This window comes from Bactrocera dorsalis, chromosome 5 (genome assembly GCF_023373825.1).
Source record: "Bactrocera dorsalis isolate Fly_Bdor chromosome 5, ASM2337382v1, whole genome shotgun sequence".
In the NCBI taxonomy this organism is placed as follows: domain Eukaryota; kingdom Metazoa; phylum Arthropoda; class Insecta; order Diptera; family Tephritidae; genus Bactrocera; species Bactrocera dorsalis.
In genome coordinates this window covers 63661406-63681804 of record NC_064307.1, presented here as the reverse complement: position 1 = coordinate 63681804, position 20399 = coordinate 63661406, and the positions used below count along the sequence as shown (strand labels likewise).

General features: G+C 28.8%; 1 protein-coding gene across 2 annotated transcripts in view; it reads left to right on the top strand.

Moving 5' to 3' along the window:
* The window catches only part of LOC105227929 (serine-rich adhesin for platelets), a 307208-nt gene that overhangs the window by 172725 nt on the left and 114084 nt on the right, over nucleotides 1-20399 (top strand). The window lies entirely within an intron of this gene.

Below are 20399 nucleotides of genomic sequence, written 5' to 3'. Positions count from 1 at the left end.
ATTTTTTTTTTTTAAATATATAGAACTTATTTCTTCTTTTTTCGTTTTGAAAATGAAGAAAAACATTTTTTGAAATTTTTTGCAGTAATTATAAAAATGTAAAATAATCAATTAAATCATTTTTTTATTTTGAAATTTTTTGTATTAGATATAAAAATTGTAAAATAATTTACAAGAATTTTTTGAATCTTCATTTTTTGATTTTCATTCTCAGAAAATCTAAAAATTTTTTGCCGCACTTCAGCAAGAATTATTAATACTTCAAAATTTTGACCCACATATTTCCATAACTGTCACTAAGTGGCAGTGCCACACCGAAATTTCAGCAGATTTTTGATTTTTGTCTTTTACTTGCATTTAAATTTCTATTATTTTGCACTACAGTCGCAAAAAAAAATATTTTATTTTGCCTACACCCGCATTCAAAATCATTTCGAACGTCCCACTTTGACAGCTGTCAATGCATTTGAAATCGTTTAGTGCACTTTTGTGCAAAAATGACAACAAATTCTGAATGCCAAATTATATGCAAAAATTCGACAGAAGAATGAAGTCGAGAAAAAATTATTCAAAACTAAAATGTTAATAAATATGAAAAAAATCTAAAAATTATTAAAAATAGTAAAAAATATATATAAAAGCAAATTACAAAAAAATTATTAATAAAAAAATAAGAAATATTATAAATAAAAAAAATATGTGTATTAAAAAATTTTTGAAAAGTTTTCAAAATATATTATATAAAATAAAATAAAAAATATTAATAAACAACTAAATATATTTAAAAAATATTAAATATATATATAAAATAAAACTAAACAAAATTTTAAAATATTTCAAAAAAATATATATGTATATATAAAAGAAAAAATCTTCAAAGAATAAACACTTTAAAAACACGCAGAATTGTGCGAAAAATATCTTTAACAACAGCCATAACAATAAAGGGTTATTACGAGACTACACAGAACCCAATAAAAATATTGCACAATTTTGCAGAAAAACAATAAAAATACGTTATGTAAATAGCAAATATTTACATACATATGTATGAACACTGCTGAGTGCCGGAGTTACGGCAGCTGTCATAAACTGTCTACAGCTGTCATAAATGGGAGCACTCTAACGCCCAGGCATGAGCGCGCCCATATGAAAGGTAAAAACGGAAACAAAAGCAAGTGAGCAAAAGAAAATAAGCAAAAACACGAATAATAATAAAAACAAAAGTTGAAAGCGAACAAAAAAAAACAAAAATAATAAAAACAAAAGTAGAAAACGAACGCAAAAAAAAACAAAAATAATAAAAACAAAAAACGGAAGAAACAACAGCTAAATGGCCAGAAAAATGCCTGTAGTGAGCTGGAAAATCCGCGAAATTTGGTTGCAAAAACAATGAAATATGCGGTAAAAAGCTCGTAAATGTATAACACACAAACAATTGTGTGTGTGTGTAAAGACTCGCCTAGTATGTGGGCTATGCAAACAAACAGCGCAAAGGAAGTCGCTTAAAAAGTGCGCTGAACTTTTGCTTTTAATTGTGCGGTTGGCTGAATTAATTTGTGAAATGAAAGGCAAACAATTTTATAAAAATTTGTAGTTTTTTAATACCAAAGTTAAAACAAAAAATAATAAATAAATAAAAAAAATAAAAAGGTAATGAATTAAAACTTTTCTTAAAAAAAAAATTAAACGAAAAAAAAAAATAAATAAAAAACGAAATAAAAAAAAAAATAAAAAAACGAAATAAAAAAAAATAAAAGTAAAAAAAATATAAATATTTTTATTTTGTTTTTAATAATTTCTAAATTGCATTTTTTCTACAAATTATGTTTTTTTCTAACAAACAAAACTTGTTTCGCTGTGAACACGAATTTCTTTAACGCTATATATTTTTCGAGTAAGCCAGCTGTCGGTTAAATTAGCGGTTAGTTTCCCAGCAGCGCTACCAAAAATTTCTGTTAAAATTGCTATGAGTTTCTTAAAGTTCAATTGATAATTCTAACCGAAACTTTGTGCACTTGTGATCGGTTAGCCCATACTCAAGCAAAGGCTTCATGCTTTCATTTTCTTTACCTTAACTCTTTCCCTGTAGCCACCTAACTGTTAATTTATCAGTTGCTACCCACCAGCGCTACCTAAAATGTCTGTTAAAATTTCTCTGTGTTGTTTAAGGTCCAATTGACAATTATAATCGAAGCTTTTGTGTACGTGTGTTCGGTTAGCCCATACTCATGCAAAGGCTTTATAAGTTGCACGTTAGTTGGATAGTTTCCTCGCCTAAATCTTGTATGAATGTGTAGAAGTTTCGGTAACCATAACTTGCTGTGTTGCTTTCTTTAATTCATAAGCATTTTCTATATCTTTTCCATTCTACTTCTTCTGCTTATTATCCGCACCATTTTGCGCAATGACCTTCGTAGCCTCGTGTTTGCCACCGTATTTTTCCTCGCAGTACATGGTTGTAGAGCAAAAAGAGGAAAAATAAGGCACTAGAGTTTTTTAGCGTTAACCTTTTCTAAAGGTCACAAAATTAAGGGGATTCACTACATAAAAAACACTATTACCAAATTAAGTGGCAACAATTTATTCAGAAAAAACTTATGGAAACCCAATAACATTCTGAAGTCTAATATATATATTCTCCCATAATAGTTACATTAACACTTAAAAAAAAATTCAAAAATAATTATATTTGGTTCTCCTTGCCCTATAAAGTGTTCTGATATATAAACAAAAAAAACGGAAAATGGAAATTGTAAAAAAAATTAAGAAAATATGGTTTTCAAGTCTTCACAAAATTTTGAAGAAAAAGTTGTCTTTTGAATTTGAATTTGAAAGAATATTTCTTCCTCGAGCTAAACACTAGTTTTGGTACAGGCCACATCTCCTACAATTTCTAAAAAATTACGAAAATATTGATTCGGTAGGAAACGCATGCTTGTAATTCTCAACTGGCTTATAAAGTATTTAATTTCGAATAAAAAAGAGGTTCTGAAACTTATATAACTAAAATTTATTATGTATTACGAATATTACTGAGGTGTAAGACGCCTTCATATACAGCGAAATCTCTCATAAGTTGACTAAAATTCCATATGTTAAAAAATTATACAAAGCAGTGCGATTTAATACAATTTTATAGGAAAATATTTTGAAAAACAATAGGCGATTATTGACGAAAAATTATTTTATAAAATTATAGACAAACAATTCAAATTAAAAAAATGTTACAGAAAAATCTTTTTAGAGGCAAATGTCGAATTTTAAATATTATATTTTAAATTATTTTATAAAATTATAGCAAAAAATTTAAATTAAAAATATTTTATAGGACAAAATTGGGATTTCGATTTTTGAGAAATAATTATGATTTTGTTATTAAAAATATTTTTTTGAAAAACTAATAAAATTTTAATTTAAAAAAATTTTTTGCAAATTCGTTTTAAAAGTAAAAGTCAAACTTTCACAAAAATATTTTATAAAATTATATAAAAAATCCAAACCAAAAAATTTTTGGTATTTGAGTTTTGATGAAAAATTTATAGGAAAAAACAAGAAAGTCGACTTTCGGAAAAAAATATTTTTAAAAATTATAAAAAAAATTAAATTAAATCAAAATTTATTGAAAAATCCTTTCAAAAGAAATCACAAAAATATATGTATTATATTTTTTAAAAATATTTTATAAAATTATCACGCAATTAAATTTCGAAAAAATTATAATTATTTTATTATAAAATTATGTAATTAAGAAAAATTGAAAAAAAAATTATAGCAACTCCAAATTTTATGGCAGAAACCAAGCTTTGGATCTAAATTATTATCTAAATGAATTAGTATTATAAAATTAAACATATATACAAATTTTAAAATAAAAAAAATATGTAGGAAAATCTTTTTAAAGGGAAAAGTGAAATTTCAAAAAAAAAAATGTATTATATCATTTAAAATTAATCATAAAAATCTATAAAAAAATTGTAACTTAAAAAAATAACAGGAAAATATTTGAATTATTTTATAATAAAATTTTAATATTATAGGAAAATTTTTTTAAATTTAATTTCGAGAAAAAATATTATTAACTTCTTAAAAAATATTTTATTAAAATCGGTAAACAAATTTCAAATTAAAAAATTTAATAGGAAAATATTTGAATTATTTTTATAATACATATGTATAATTTTAAAATAAAAAAAAAATTATAGTAAAAATTTTTAAGAAAAAAGTTAAATATTGAGAAAAAAAATATTATTATCTTATTAAAATTTTTTAGAAGAATTTTTTTTGTAAGAATGTATAAGAATATATTAAAAAAAGTTTCAAATTAAAAAATTTAGGAAAAATCTTTGACGAAAGCCGATTTTTTACAAAAAAAATGCTTGTCGTTTTTTGTGTCAAAAGTCGATTTTTACCTCACACAGTGAATACCACTTTGAAGTCATTTCACTCTTTTATGGCCTGTACTAACGCCCTGCTACATTTGTTAACACACCGTAAAGCACGTTGTAATTACAAAATAATAAAAATGTCTGCAACAACAACAACCAAATAGCACATCCGCATAAAAACACACACAAGTAAATTTGTGTGAGTGTGTGTGAGTCTATGCCTGCGTTGTGAAAAAATGTTAGTATGGCAAAGCAGCAGGCAAACAAGTAGCCAGTACGAGGCAAAATATGCGTGGAACGCAGTTAATAAGTAATAAGCAGTTAGTAGTTAGTATGTAGTAGCAGCCAACACGTCATATTAGCCGAACTGAATATGGGTAACAAATGGCTTAGGCTGAGGCTGTGAGCCGAGCTAGTTGAGGCTGATGACTTGACGATGGAATGCAGATAATGCACATTGACTAAGAAAACTGCGACCGAAAGGGGAGCAGTAATGCTTGGAAAAAATCAGAATAAGCGCTGAGGAAGAAAAACTGCGAGCATAGCTAGCGTTAGTAGGCAAAAAATAGTAGGCAGTAGGGCGCAACAAGTAGAGAAAAACAAACGTGCTCGCGATGCAGTCAAGTGTGTGGCTAATGGAGTTGGTTGTTAGTTGTTGTTAGATATGCGAGGCAACAAAGCGCGGCACGTTGTACGTAGGCAGTTTGTTACCAACTTCCACTTTTTTCTTAACTTTTTTGTTGCAAGTATGTTTGTAGATGCTGGCGATAGGATGAATGTGCCCATCATATGGCTATGTTGTAATTATATGCATATGCGTGCGTGTGTGTGTCTGGAGAATGAGCGTAATGCTGGTAGACGCGTTATGAGCATGCTGAGATTAATTGCCAAGAATTTGCTACTGTGCAGCTCAGCTATGTGTTGCATATACTAAGCATATGGACATATGTATATGTGTATATCTGCTCATCTGCTTTCCTACTAACCATACCAGCTTGCCATTTGGTTGAAGTAGAAAAAATGCGTTCACTTAGTCTCCCGGTTAGTCTATATAATTTGTAAGAAAAAAGCATAGTGAAGAAGCGAAAAAACTCAATGGGTTCAACAACACGCTGGGAAATGGCTGCAGCTTTTTCCTTTTCCCTACTTCTCTTGACGCTTCACTGCCTTCTTAAGCGCTTTTTATGCATACATATACTATATAAATACATTATATGCAAACATACCTACATATGTACATATGTATGTACATACACACACGTATATATACACACATACATATGTATATATTAAATGTTGGTCATTAACTTTTTGCTGTCACTGTCCATTTTCTGCTACAGTCGTTAATTCTCATATGCACTTACACACACTTATATACATATATATGTGTAGTATATATACATATGTATCTGTGTGCCAACTTGTTGCACTCGTTGTCAGCTGACACGTACAAATTCTTTAGTAATATTATGTGCGAAAATTTTCAATATGAAATTGGTATGCAAGCCAAGTACGTTTTCCCTTTTATAAATATATCAAAGCAATAACACCATGTAAGCGAAATGATAAAATGGAAATTAATTACAATAAATTAAATAACCATAAAATTTAATGGCATGGCAATAAGTTTTTCATTAATTATTCTCTGTGTGTAGATATGCTTATATACAGTAGAATGGTATTCTCTCGTACACTTAGTATTGGTATTTACTTCGTTTACATAAATATAATTCAAGTAATTAATTAGAATTAAAATACTAATTTTAGCGTATAATGAAGAAGCAGCAGATATAAGCAAATAATTGCGAAATTTCATAAATAAAAAATATTAATTAATGTAATTAATTATAATTAGAACATTAATTTAATTTTTTTGTAATGAAGTAACAATACTAATTAGAGTACTGAGATATCTAATAAATATTAATTAATATACGCTTACCACTGAAAATTTTGAAGGAATGTTAATTAGTTTAAAATTAATTACACTTCATTTTTAAATAGTCGTACATATGAATTAAGTTTAATGGCATTATTCTAATCATACACAAAACGTAATTAAAAAATAATAATTAAAGTAATTACTTAATTAATAATTAATTTAATTAATGTAATTAATTATAATGAAAACATAAATTAATTTTTTAATTTAATATTTTATAATGCGGTAAAAGCAGATGTAACCAAATTAATGTCAAATTAAATAATTACAATATTAATTAGAACAATTAAATACCTAATAAATTAATTTACGATTACCACTGAAATAGTTTAATGCTAATCACATAAAAGTCTGTCATGAGAAGTTGTTAATTAGAGTAATTATTTGAGTAATTAAATAACCTAAAAATTAATTGTTAACTACTACTGAAAATTGTTCAAACCAAGTTCACCAAGCATTTTATAGAAGTGACACGATAATAATCTAATAATTTTGTAATTAACCGAATAATTAATTACTAGAATTATAACTAATTAAATTTTTTTTAATAAAGAAGTAGACACAGATATCAGCAATTTAATGCGAAATTACTTAATTGTAATAATAATTCGAGTAATTAACTAATAAGGTATTTAATTAATTAATTTACAATTATCACTGAAAATTTTTAATGCTAAGCACGTAAAAGATATTAATGAGATATTGTATAATAACAATAAGTAATTGAGTAATTAAATAATAACAGTAAATAATTGAGTAATTAAATAATTGCAGTAATTACTTGAGTAATTAAATAACTAAAAAATTAATTCTTCATTACTACTGAAAATACTCAGGTAAAGTTTAACAAAAAATTTGATGAGAAGTGAAACAATAATAATCTTATAATGTTGTAATCAATGAAATAATTAACTAATTAAGGATTAGTACTAAAAACTGATAAAGAAAATTGTTTATAAATTACACAGTAAAAATTGCAGTAATTAAAAAGTTTGTAAAAAAGGCCAGTAATAATACAGTACTGTAGTATTTAAATTAAAAACTAACCAAGTAATGTTCACCACTTAAAATAGTTGATTAAAGTTAATAAATCAATATTGTAGTAATTAAATAAAACAAAAAAGTAATGATTACATTGAAAATAATTGAAGTTTTGTTACCGAAAAATTAATAAAAACTTACATTATATATAATAATTAAACATTTTAGTGATTAAATCGAAAAATTAATTAAATAATAATATTAAAATATCACATTAATTAAATAAAAAATTAATTAAGTAATGATTACTATTGAAATTTGTTTAAGCCAAGCTCGTTTAAAATTTTATGAAAAATAATGCAAAAGTAATCCAATACTGCAGTAATATGCAGTAATTAAATAAACAATTAATTATTTAATGATTAACTAAGAACTATTAGACTACTGAGAATTTTTTTTGCTATGTTTACAAAAAAAATGATGAAAATTACAAAATAATAATTCGAATTAAAATAATTTTTGATTGTAGTAACTTAAAAAAAAATTAATTAAATTAAATAATGATTACTTCTTAAAATAGTACGAGCCAAGCTCAAAAAATATAACTGAGAAACAACACAATAACGTTCTAATTTTTTAGTAATTAAAAAAAAATAATTAAGTAATGATTACTGTTTTAAAACCTAACTTTAATAGTTAGAATCTAACCTCAAACGCAAAAGCTTAGCTTGAACCTCACTAAAAGAGTAAGAGTAAGTTTTTAGTGGCATAAAAACTATTTGCAAGAATTTTACAGAATTCTTTATAAGAATATCTTTCCGTTTCACAAATGTGCTTTTAGTTATTAGTATACAATCTAGGCTCGAACCACCTATAAGCTAAATTATTTTATATCATATATTTATAACAAATATATTTCACACACTTCTCTACTTCGCTACTTCACAGAAAAAATGCTTTGAGAATATTTAATAAGGCGGCGAATTGATTACCCTTGCTGTTTCTGAGAATGACTCAGTCAATCAAAAAATCATTCAGTTAAATATCCTAACCGAATCATCCATTGAGTTAGTTCTGCGGAAACATCTTTCCCAAGAAAAAACTTACTATATACCTTATACTTAGTAATATATGTTATATATTTTGTATAATGCATATATATAATATTGTTATATTTATATGGACATGTGTAGAAGGTTGATTCCTCCGCTGCATAATCACAAATAATTGACTTAGTGACTGACATAATAAAAATTTATAAAGACTGTCAACCAAATGACAAAGGACAGTTCGCTGTTTATAAAGATAGTTAAGTAGACTTGACAACTAAAGTGGACAATTACTTGTGTATTATATAATACATTATTATGTCTTAAGAATACTTAAGTGCATACATTTTTTAGGAATTGTTCTTTCATAGCAAAAGACTACACTTGCCATATAAATTTATAGCTTTTTACACACTAAAACTTGGCGAATCGAACAGACAACTGACTAAAGAAAATAAAAAACACTTGAGTTGAGATAGTTTAGCATGCGATTAGTGGCACCTTATTATTTTATTGTTGCTTTTACATGCCAATTTCTTGAAAAGAAAGCAGCACTCGTATATTGCTAGCAGCGAAATGGCGAATCGAAAGATACAAATTTAATTCTGATATGAGATCCCGATAAAAAATTAACACTCTTTAGGTAGTACGAGTACTTTGGCTCATATTTGTCTCAATTGGATTCAAATATATGGATTTATATGTATACATATTTATTCATACATATATTGGAAATATACGAGTATATGTGTATGTGACTTCAACTCAGCAAACATTTGCTTTCTCGCCAATTTGCTTATCAGTTCTTTCATTAACTCTTTGCATGTCATTTTTCAGCAAATATTTCCAGCTGATAATTTGTAGTTCTCCAACCATGCATGTCTACCAATATGGTAATGAACTGATACGGGTACATGTGTATACAAATATATAAATATGTACATATATATAGGTAAATATATATATGTATATATATGCATATACGTAGTCTAGTAATTTACTACCTTCTATATTAAATTCTTAAGCGCCGCTATCTTTGGCCGACTTTTTGTGCATTCAAAGCGCGTTGCAAGTGAAATATATATGTACATAAATTCAGCAACAAATATAGATATATACTGCGAATATTTATGGCTAGCTTCACCGGCAATAAATACCAATATTAGCATGTTAAAATGTGAGAATTTACTTGGCAATGGTATATCTGTGGTATTGGAAAAAGTGTCGCCTGGAAAATTTATCGGTTGCTATGCAAAGGCAATTTGCACGCAGCAACAGGTTTCTCGATTGCATATAGAATATTTAAGCTATCATATATTGACATGCATGAATATGTATATAGTATGTTATAGCTCATATTTTAGCGCAAATTACTGTAAGATGAAGTCAATTGTCTTGGTGTTCTTAGATCACTAGCTCTACTTTGTCTAACAGCGACAACTAGGCATGGTTAGATTCAAGTAGCTGGATACCTTCAGTTATATATGTAGTATATCTGTTCCTGTGGCGAACATTGATACTAAAATATTGCCATTATAAGCTCATAGATTCTCCGAAGAACTTCGATTTTGGCTCGTTCCGTGTCTCGAAACCGGGTTATTCCCTGAACACTGGAAAAAGCAACGGCTTGTGCAAATCAGTAAGGGAAAAAGAGATCCCAACTTGCCATCAGCATACCGTCTACTATGCCTGCTGGATACAGTGGGAAAGCTCTATGAAAGACAAATTATACCGAGAAACGAAGCGGCTTTCAGCCACTTTAGAGCCGACAGATCAACTCTAGGATCTATAAAATGAGCCTTCAACGGCGCTAGCTGATCGACGCCCTAGAAAAAATAGGAGCACGTGAGGAGCAGCACACCGCAGAAAAAGTAGTGAAAATCTCTTCCCTACTTTTTTAACGCAAATCAGTTCCATTACTGTTCTTCGAATCGTCAAATTTAAGAATCTCCGTTAGAGCTATGACAATATTAACTAAAAGTGACAGGATTATTATGATGATTGAGTTCTAAGAAGAAGTTACGAATATTTTTCGAGAAAACACATCAGAAAATCTTGACCTAAACTCAGAACCAGAAAATAATTCGCTAACAAATATTTTTCAACAAAACACTTCGGGAACTCTTGAACTAAACTGGAAACCAAAAAAATCGTAAAAAGAAATTTGAGCCAAAAATTACTAAAACTTTTCTCGTGCTCGGGTCTTGAAACAAACTAATGATCTGGATAGACAATCACAAAGAAGTTTTATTAACCGTTTAGACTCTCTCTAGGCTTTTCTCACGGAGTAAAGTTTCTATATATTCCCTATCTATCCGAACAAGATTCCACTTTCTTTACCCTTGTCTCCATTAACAGGCACATCACTCTCTTCAAATCATGACTACACACTTTTTATTGCTACTGTTTCCCATTGCTCACGCTGTTTTCTCCGCCCCTATATGTGCGAGTAAGTGTTACTTCCACAAGAAATGTTGCACATTATGTAGACAACAAATTGTTGGTTGTTGCTACAATGATTGTGGCTAAAATAAACACAATTCACGCATACACACACGCACATTAATATACATTTTAAACAATAACAATAAAAACGCAAATGTATGTTTGTGTGTTGCAGCAAAATGTTGCCATGTCATGCGAATTTCATACGAAACGAGCGAAGTGCGATATTTATAAATGCAAGTAAGTGTGTGCCACATGTTGTGGCAAGCTGTTCAACACTTGGAAGTGTTAAACAAGCAGTAAGGGAAAATTAAAAATGGATGTAACTACAAAAACAAATGAAAACACATAAACACACCGAAATACGTATCATGCCAAGCTGCAACAACAATAATTGTAAACTTGAACATTGCAACAAAGCCGCAAACAAAGAGCAGACAACAGCAAAACGGCAACGAAATTTTTTAATCCAACAACAACACATGCCACAACAATGTTTTGACCTCAAAACACAGAAAAAACCACAACAACAACAACAATGCATACAATAAACACAAAGTACATGCAACAAGCAACATGAAAAAGGTGCGTGTTTTACATGCTGCGTCAAAGTGAAAAGCGAAAGGGCTGCAAATACTTGTACAACAGCAAAAACAATGTGCAACAATAAAAAGTAAAATTAAAAACACAATAACAATAACAACAAGAACAGAAGTGAAAATAAGCAAAGCTCTAGTCAGCATAATGATTACAACAAAAAAATGCAACAAAAGTGTATAAATATTGATGCAATGTTGCATGCCACAACGGTGATTTTAATTATTTGTCATGTTTATTTGCGATTGTTGTTTAATGTTTGGAGCTTCGTTTGAGCAACTACTAAAAACTATGCCACAAAAGCGAAATTAATAGCTGAAATTAGCGTTTTTTCATTACTTTTTATTATTTTCTGCCACTTTTGATGCATTTATTCTGTTCGTCTTCTAGAAGAGTGAAAGGTTGAGAGTTATTTCGACAATTTTAATTTTTCTTCACACGATGCTTGCAAAATTTACTGGGCTTTTAAATTATGATCAGTTCAAAAAATTCGAAATTTCGGGACTCCCACAATAAAATCGGGATACCGTTTTTTCGGGATTTATTCAATCATCAAAGCTTTTTAAATCTAAGCAAATTCTCATTAGTTAAAAAATTTAGGATTTCGGGATTCGTACAAAAAATTCGGGATCCCGTTTTTTCGGGATTTGTTCGATCACCAATGCTTTTAAATTCTAAACACTTTACAAATTTGGCATTTCGTGATTCGCATAAACAGAATGAGACTCCATTTTTTCGGGATTTAGTCGAAAATGCCAAACTTCCTACTTTTATTCGTTTGCAGTGGGAAATTGCATCTCTTAATAAATTACAAAATATTTTCGAGTGTCTCTAATTTAGATGATATATTTGGAATGATAAATGTTCTCCTCCTAGAAATATTGAAAAGTCATCTCATTAAATTTTGTTATAAATTTTGCTACTCATACGCACTGTCTTCCAGTTTACTCATGTTGGCAATCAGTTGGAACGTCCGTTTCGAGTGCCTTTCTATCACCTTTGCCAAATTTTGGGCCGCGATAACAAAGGCATCGTCATCCGACATTGAAGAAAATGAAATAAAAGGCCACGTCGGTACGATTTTATTTCGAGACTTCGGCGTCATATAGCGCGACGCACTTCAGAACTCCAGCCAAGACTCTTCCTTCCGTCTGTGGACATTTTTGGGTACTTCGAGTCGCAGTTCTCGGTCGTACATTATGTTCCAGAGTTACGGTTCGAGTACAGATCCCTGTGGTACACCACCGGTGACTTTATATTCCTTGTAGCTGTTACTTGTGTTGTAGCTCAGAATTCTGTCAATGCTGCTGACAATTATTTTATGCAGGTACAGAGGCACGAAGAAGCTTTTGAGTTTCTTAGAGCAGTCGATATACTATCTCAGGATACTGAGTTGAATGTTTTTTTGACATCAAGAGTTACAACAATACAGTACTTTTTTGCTCCGCATTTCCAATGTTTCCCAATAATAACCTTTTCGGCCAGTGTCTTTACTAGGTTCACTGCTTTGATGGTGGATTTTGCTTTCCTGAATCGAAAATGATTCGAGGATAAGCCGCCAGCTTCTTCGATGACTTTATTTAGACAATAGAATACAATTCGCACCAGGATTTTTTCAGCAGAGTCTAGCATGCTATTAGAATTAAGGAATTAGAAGGATTAGGCCGAAAAAAGTACGGAGTACGCCTACCTAAATTAGCTCAATATAACCATCTAGACTATATCCTCTCAAGGTTAGATTTCAATGGGCACCTTGAGATAAGGACTCTCATAGAATGGAGAAGAGGTTTATTAAAGGAGCAGGATGCTACCCTTATCTAAACCGATGGGTCCAAAATGGACTGAGGAGTGTGGACGGGAGTATATTCCAATGATCTCAAGCCTCCATTTCTATCCCAGCCTGCCAGCATTTTCCAAGAGGAAGTACTAGGTATGGTAAATTACATTCAAATTCCCTCAACCTGCAGCTCAAAGCTTTCATCGCGTGATAACTGTATGTTATTGCCTGAAGTGTCATGTGAAAGATGCAATTCAAAGCAACACTGTTGTACGTAGAGCGTATGAAAAACTCAATAAATAGGCAATAAATGGTTATGACCATCATAAAGTAGATAAAAGCGCGAGCAGAGGCGCAAAATATAACATACAATATTTATGTGCGGTAATGTATACTTATACATATACATGTGTTTGTATATGTTTAGTAAATAGACAAAAACTAAAACATATGCGAATCGGCTAAATGAAAGCAAACACGGTTTTGTCAGCTATGAAGCTATAAATAAATATTGGAAAAGTTTTGCGCTTACACAAGCTGGTAGTAAGAGAGCAGCAGAAATCGTGAATTTGGAATTGAATCCCGACTTAACAACTTTCATTATATAAAATATAACATTGATTTTAAAAATTAAAAATTATTGAATAAATAAGTTATAAATTATTATTAAATTTTTACAAAATAATCCAGAAATTGATGACAATCCCGAAGTTTTGTTTTGAGTTGAATTTTCTAATTATGTATGTATATGAAACATAAAAATTCCAAATTTTTTTCCAAAATCCCGAAATCTTTCCAAATCCCGAAAAAAATTTCGGGACTAAAATTTTTTCCTTAAGCAAATTTATATGCTTAGTTATAACATCTTTATTTTTTTGAAACTCGAATTTTTTCTCAAGTCCGGAAACTTTTTTCGGGACTAATAATTTGTTAAGTATGTAAATTTGAGTTAAGCTGCTTTAAATAATAAAAATATGCAGTTTCACACAAACAATTTTTTTCCAAATCCCGAAATTTTTTTCGGGAATAAATTTTTTTTAGAAAATTTGAGTTAAGCTGCTTTAAATAAAAAAACAGTGCAGTTTCACAAAAATAAATTTTTTCCACAAATCCGAATATTTTTCGGGACTAAAATTTTTGTTTTTATTAAACTTGAGCTACGATGCTTTAAATAACAAAACTGTGCAGTTTAATAATTTTTTTCCAAATCCCGAAATATTTTCAAATCTCTAAATGTTTTTCGGGACTAAAAATTTGTTAAGAAAATTTGAGTTAAGCTGCTTTAAATAACAAAACTCTGCAGTTTCACGCAAATACATATAATTTTTTAATTTAATTGCTCACAACCGACTTAAAGCGCTCGGTTTTTACAAAACTAATAACAAAATGCTTCCTCACTGCTTTGCAAAGCATTATTTTGTGCAAGCACCGCTCTAATGACCCGCATGCACATAAATACATATACATATGTACATATATAAATATACGGACTTTTATAGCAATAACAACAATTTTTTTGCGGCAACAAGTGCTTTGGCTGTGGCTGCTGAACGCCCGTGGTATATTTTACATATTTAATTGCGGTTACATTTTCATGAAGTTACAACGTTTATTAGTTGTAAATTTCAACAAAATGGACCATAAATTTTACTAAACACGAAACAAGTGAAATAAATTATAACAAAAGTTCGGAGAAGCGTCCAGGTGGCTTAATGCAAGGACTCAGCGATGACCATTAGCTATTAAATTGTGTTTGCTGACATATACGGTGCACATTTATGTTGCAAGCATGTTAACAATGCATTGTTCAACAGAGACATAAGAGCAATATATTTCTTTAAGGTGGCAACAATTGCTGTCCGAAAACCATGTTGCGGGCGGTGAAAAGCCATAAAGCTTTCCAATAGTCACTGATTTTTTGCTTGCTTGCCAATCGACAGGCGAACAAACGTGCCACAAAAGCGCACAAAGTGCATAGTATTAGAAAAAACAACAACAACTCACCAGCTGTAGCAGTAACATAAATATCCACATCTTTTGAAGATAAGGCGAATTATAGACAGCGGCGACAACGGCGACAATTATGCAAAGCGCAACAAAGCAACAGCAATTGCAACCATGCAACCTGTAGTTGGCAACAAGCTGCCGTTAGCACAGCACGCTGGGTGTGCAATGCTTAGATCACGTGCAGTCAAAGAAAAAACTAAAAATTTTGTTTGTGGCTGAAATATATTTACACACACACATATACAAAATCATGTATATCTCGTTAAATGTACCTGTTGCCTGCACAGCGTGGCAAATAAGGTATATTGCCGGCACTTGCCGTTTGGCAGTCGCACAACTTGCATGTTGCATGCTACACGCTGCTGCTGCCTGCAACAACTATAACCAGTGTCAGCTGTACAGTTAGGGTTAGGCGGCCAACTTTACTCACCATTTATTACAGAAAATACGGGTATATGCAACAACAACAGTTACACACATTCTAAAGTGGTGTTTGTTATTGTTGTTGCATTGCACTTGCTGCGAAATTTTCGCATTTTCCCGTACTGTCGTTGCTTTCCGCCACAAAAATGTGGTTAGTATGTAACATGCGTGTCGTATTTGTGCAGTTTTGTTGTTGTTGCATGTCTATTGGTGGACAAGTGCAACGCGTACACTGTGCGTAGGTTAAGGGTTTACTGTAAATTTTTTAAAGATATTTTTGTGTTAAAAAAATTTAAGTAACAAAAGGTTCAATAATTTAATTAAAAAATATATAAAATAAAAATAAAATTAAAAAAATTTAAATAATTAAGTACATAAATGATAAATTAATTACCAGAAAGATCACAACCTAAATATGAAATTATAAAAAAATTAAAATAATTAATAATAAATAAAATAAAAAAAAATTATAAAAAAATTGAAATAGTTACCCACATTAATTATAAATTTAAGTAATAAAATAAATATAAAATTACAAAAAATTAAAGTAATTAAGCACATTAATTATAAATTAGTTAGCAAAAAGTTCACAAATTTAATTAATAAAATAAATATAAAATTATGAAAAAATTAAAATAATTAAGTACATCAATTAAAAATTAATTACCAAACAGATCACAAATTAAATATGAAATTATAAAAAAATTAAAATAATTAGGTAAATTAATTATAAAAATTAAATACAAAATTAATTAACCAAACAATTTACAAAAATTATTAAAAAATGAAATAAAAATTGATTTACATATGTATATGTATGTATACTTAATTGTACTAATTATTATAATAATTTTTTTACTATTTTTATAACGAAATTTTCTTTCTAAATTTATTATTATGAAAATTTTTATATTCTAAAAAAATATTAAAATTAAAAAAATTAAATTTAAGATTTTTGGCAAATACTTAAATTGTGGAAAATTTACGTGAAATTATAAAAGACTAACACTGAAATAATTAAGTACATTAATTATAAAAGTAAAAAAAACACAATTTATTAATTAACCAATATATTAATTGCCAACGTGTAAAATTATGCAAAAAATTAATTACATAAAAAATTAAATACACTAATTATTAGAATTAAGTCTCCTTACTATTTTTTTAAATTTCTGTAACAATATTTTGTTCCTAATCTATTATTATGAAAATTATTATATTACAAAAAAATAAAGATTTAAAAAAATTTAATTTAAAAAAAATTGTAATTAAAATATTTGTCAAATATTTAAATTAAGAGCAAATTAATTGTAAAATTATAAAAAAATTACCTCTGAAATAATTAAGTACATTAATTATAAAATTAAAAGAAAAATTAATTAACCAATATATATTATTTAACAAAGTGTAAAATTATAAAAAATATTAATTACATAAACAAAAATGTTAATTATTATAATTTGTTCAAATATTTTTTTTTAAATTCTACATTTTGTTTTTTTTCTAAAATATATTTTCTTAAAGAAAATTTTCTAATTAAATATATTTCGATTTTTTTTTAAGTTAAAAAACAAAATTCATAAAATACATATGTATGTTTCAAATATTATATTTTTTGTATAATTTTCATATATTTATTTTTAAGGGATAGTTTTTCTATTCTTAACTATTTTTTTTTTTTCAAAAAAAAATTTTAAGATTTTTTAATTTTTCAAAAAAAAATTTTTTCAAAATATTTAAAGAATTTTTTTATATTATTTTAATTTTTTATTTATTTTTAAGGTCTAGTTTTTCTGTTCTAACTTTTTTTTCCAAAAAATTTTAAGTTTTTTTAATTTTTCAAAAAAAAATTTTTTTTGCAAAAATATTAAAAGAATTTTTTTTTATAATTTTAATTTTTTATTTATTTTTAAGGTATAGTTTTTCTGTTCTTAACTTTTTTTTTCAAATAAATTCTAAATTTTTTTAATTTTTCAAAAAAAAAAAAAAAATATTTTACAAAAATATTTAAATAATTTTTTTTTTATAATTTTAGTTCTTTATTTATTTGTAAGGTATAGTTTTTCTGTTCGTAACTATTTTTTTTTAATTTAATTAATTTAAGTTGTCAGTTTTCTCCTCGAAATTTACTTCGTTTTTTTTAGAAAATATGTCAACTTTTTGACAAACTTTTCGCTCAGTGTATGACTAGTTATATTCCTCTGCTACACGCACAGCCACTGACAACTGATTTAAAATTTATTTCACGGATTTGCTGCAGTTTATTTTTACCACCCAATATTCTGCTTTGCTTGCGCCTGCACAGAAAAACCGTTAGCTTGCAAGCATAGACAAGTCGTCAAGCAAGCTGCCTGCACAGCGGCGAGGGAGAAGGAGCGGAGCGCGCACTAAACGGGCAATCAGCATGACACATTTGGCCAACACGCGCCCAACAACTAATACCGTATTGGCAAGCAACAACAACAAATACAAGTTTGTCGCACACATGGGCGTTTGTGTTGCGGCGTTGAACGTGCAACATTTTTCGCAAAATTATTTGAATTTCTTTGCGGTTGTTTTGCACATTTTCGATGACACTGGCTTTGGCGCAGACGCGCGCTGTCACATTGACATTTAACTGTGTATTTGTGTGTGACATCATAAATTTACGCCGTGTGGCAACTCGGTAACTTGTTTTTAAAAGCGGTTTGGCATTAAGCGACAAAAAACAAGTAGTTGGTTAACAAGACTGTACATCATTTTACCGTAATTTGTTTAGTGTGTCTGCGTGGCAGTCGTTTGTGGCGACGCATGCGTGTCACACACACACTCACACAAACATGCTTAACCGCTTATAATTGCATTAAACAGCTGATTTTGACAGTTCACACTTCAATGGCGAGGCTAATCGCAAGTTATAGAGCCGAAATTGGCCGATTGCTCGAACCAACTCGCTAGTGCAGCAATAACTTTTTTACTTGTCGTCGTCGTCATATTTCATTTGTGGCATTTGTTGTTGTACAACTACTGCCGGCAAGCAATAAATATGTTGCACACGCTGACCGCTAATTGCTCGAATGCGCATGCGCGTTTGCTCATAATATAAATTATCATTTAATGTGACAGCCCATATATATTGCGCGCAAGCGCACATACATGCATAGTTTGCCTCTCTAAATATGGCTTCCTTGTCGCTGTCAATGTTCGCTGTCAACTTAGTATGCAATTTTTCAGCATTTAGTGCCACTGTGCCCCATTCATTAGTTGACAGCGAGTCGCGTTTCTTATGGCTAATTGATTTTTCGCCACAATCCTTTTCACTTGCACTAATTGCTTGTAATTTTTTGGCTGCATTTGACGGCATTTTTTCCGAATTTGGCATAACTGCTCAATGAAATGTCACAATTTTGCTTGTCAAATCTGTTCGCATGAGACTTTGCGGCTAATATTATTTGACGTTAGCAACGCAGTGTGGCAAGCAACATGTACAACAGTTTGGACAAGACAAAATGTGGAAAAATAGGTGTGTTTTGTTGAAAGGAGTATGGCAACATAAATTATTGGTACTGCAACCATGTTGTGTAATTTGAGTCAAGAAATGGGTATGAAAGTGAATTTTGTTTTCATATTTTTTTGCAAATTTCCATTTCTAAAAGAGGATTTTGCTATGGAAAAAAATCCTCACAATTTTTTTGCAATTTTTATTTTAATTTCAGCAGTTATTTTAATCAAATTCCTTATAAAAAAATAATATCAAACTATATAAATTCCATTTTTCGCTAACAAAATATATTTTATTATAACTTGAACCGGTTTAATCAATTTAGTATTAATAAAATTAATTTCCAGAAATATGGCAACTCTATGCGAATTTGTTTTTCTTTTAAAATATGAGCTTAGACGCATTGCCATAGATATATTATGCCTAAAATTGCATACTAAAAATCACATATTTGGTTTCAAGGTGGCAACTCTGTTGTAGTGTAAAAATCAAAATTTAATTTATTAATTTGTGGTGTATTAAAAATTATTTGATTAATGTTTTTTTGAAAATAATTTTTATTGGAAAATCTGGCAACACCAATATTCAATTACCCCCGTTTTTGATGTTGGGGTATTTAAATTTCATTCGAATTGCCATAAATGTATTTAATGTACACAAATAAATATAAAAAATATTAAACTTATTATAACTTTTTGTTCAGATGGCAACTATGTATGTACATATATTGTGCTTCGAAAATTTGTATTTAAAATATTTTTCAGCATTTTAAACAAGCCTATCAGAAACGTTGAAATAATTATTAAATGCATTAATTCTTGTTTAAAAGTATTTTATTTTTCGTCAATCTGGCAAACCCGTTTCTAAAATTTAAATTTCATTAAGCGAAATTTTTTCTGTATTAAAATGTTTTTAAAATGCATTACCTAAATCTTGTTTAAAAGTATTTTATTTTTCGTAAGTGTGGCAACACAATTATTTAATAACTCCCATTTCTAAAATTTAAATTTGATGAAAAAATATGTATAACTTTTTAACAAGCTGGCAACTCCATTGTACATACATAGTTGAAAAGTTAAAATTTATCATAATTTGTAGGATTTTTAACAAACATTCCATAATTCATTTTTCAAAATTTCGAAAATCTGGCAACACCATTATGCAATTACTCCATTTCTGCTGTTGGGGTTCATAAATTGCTTCACGCATTTTATAAACTTTTCCTAAATTTTTTTTTTCAATCTGGCATCACCAGAAATATGTTTTTTGTCTAAAAATAAATAAAAAAAAAACTTTGAAAATTTTTAAT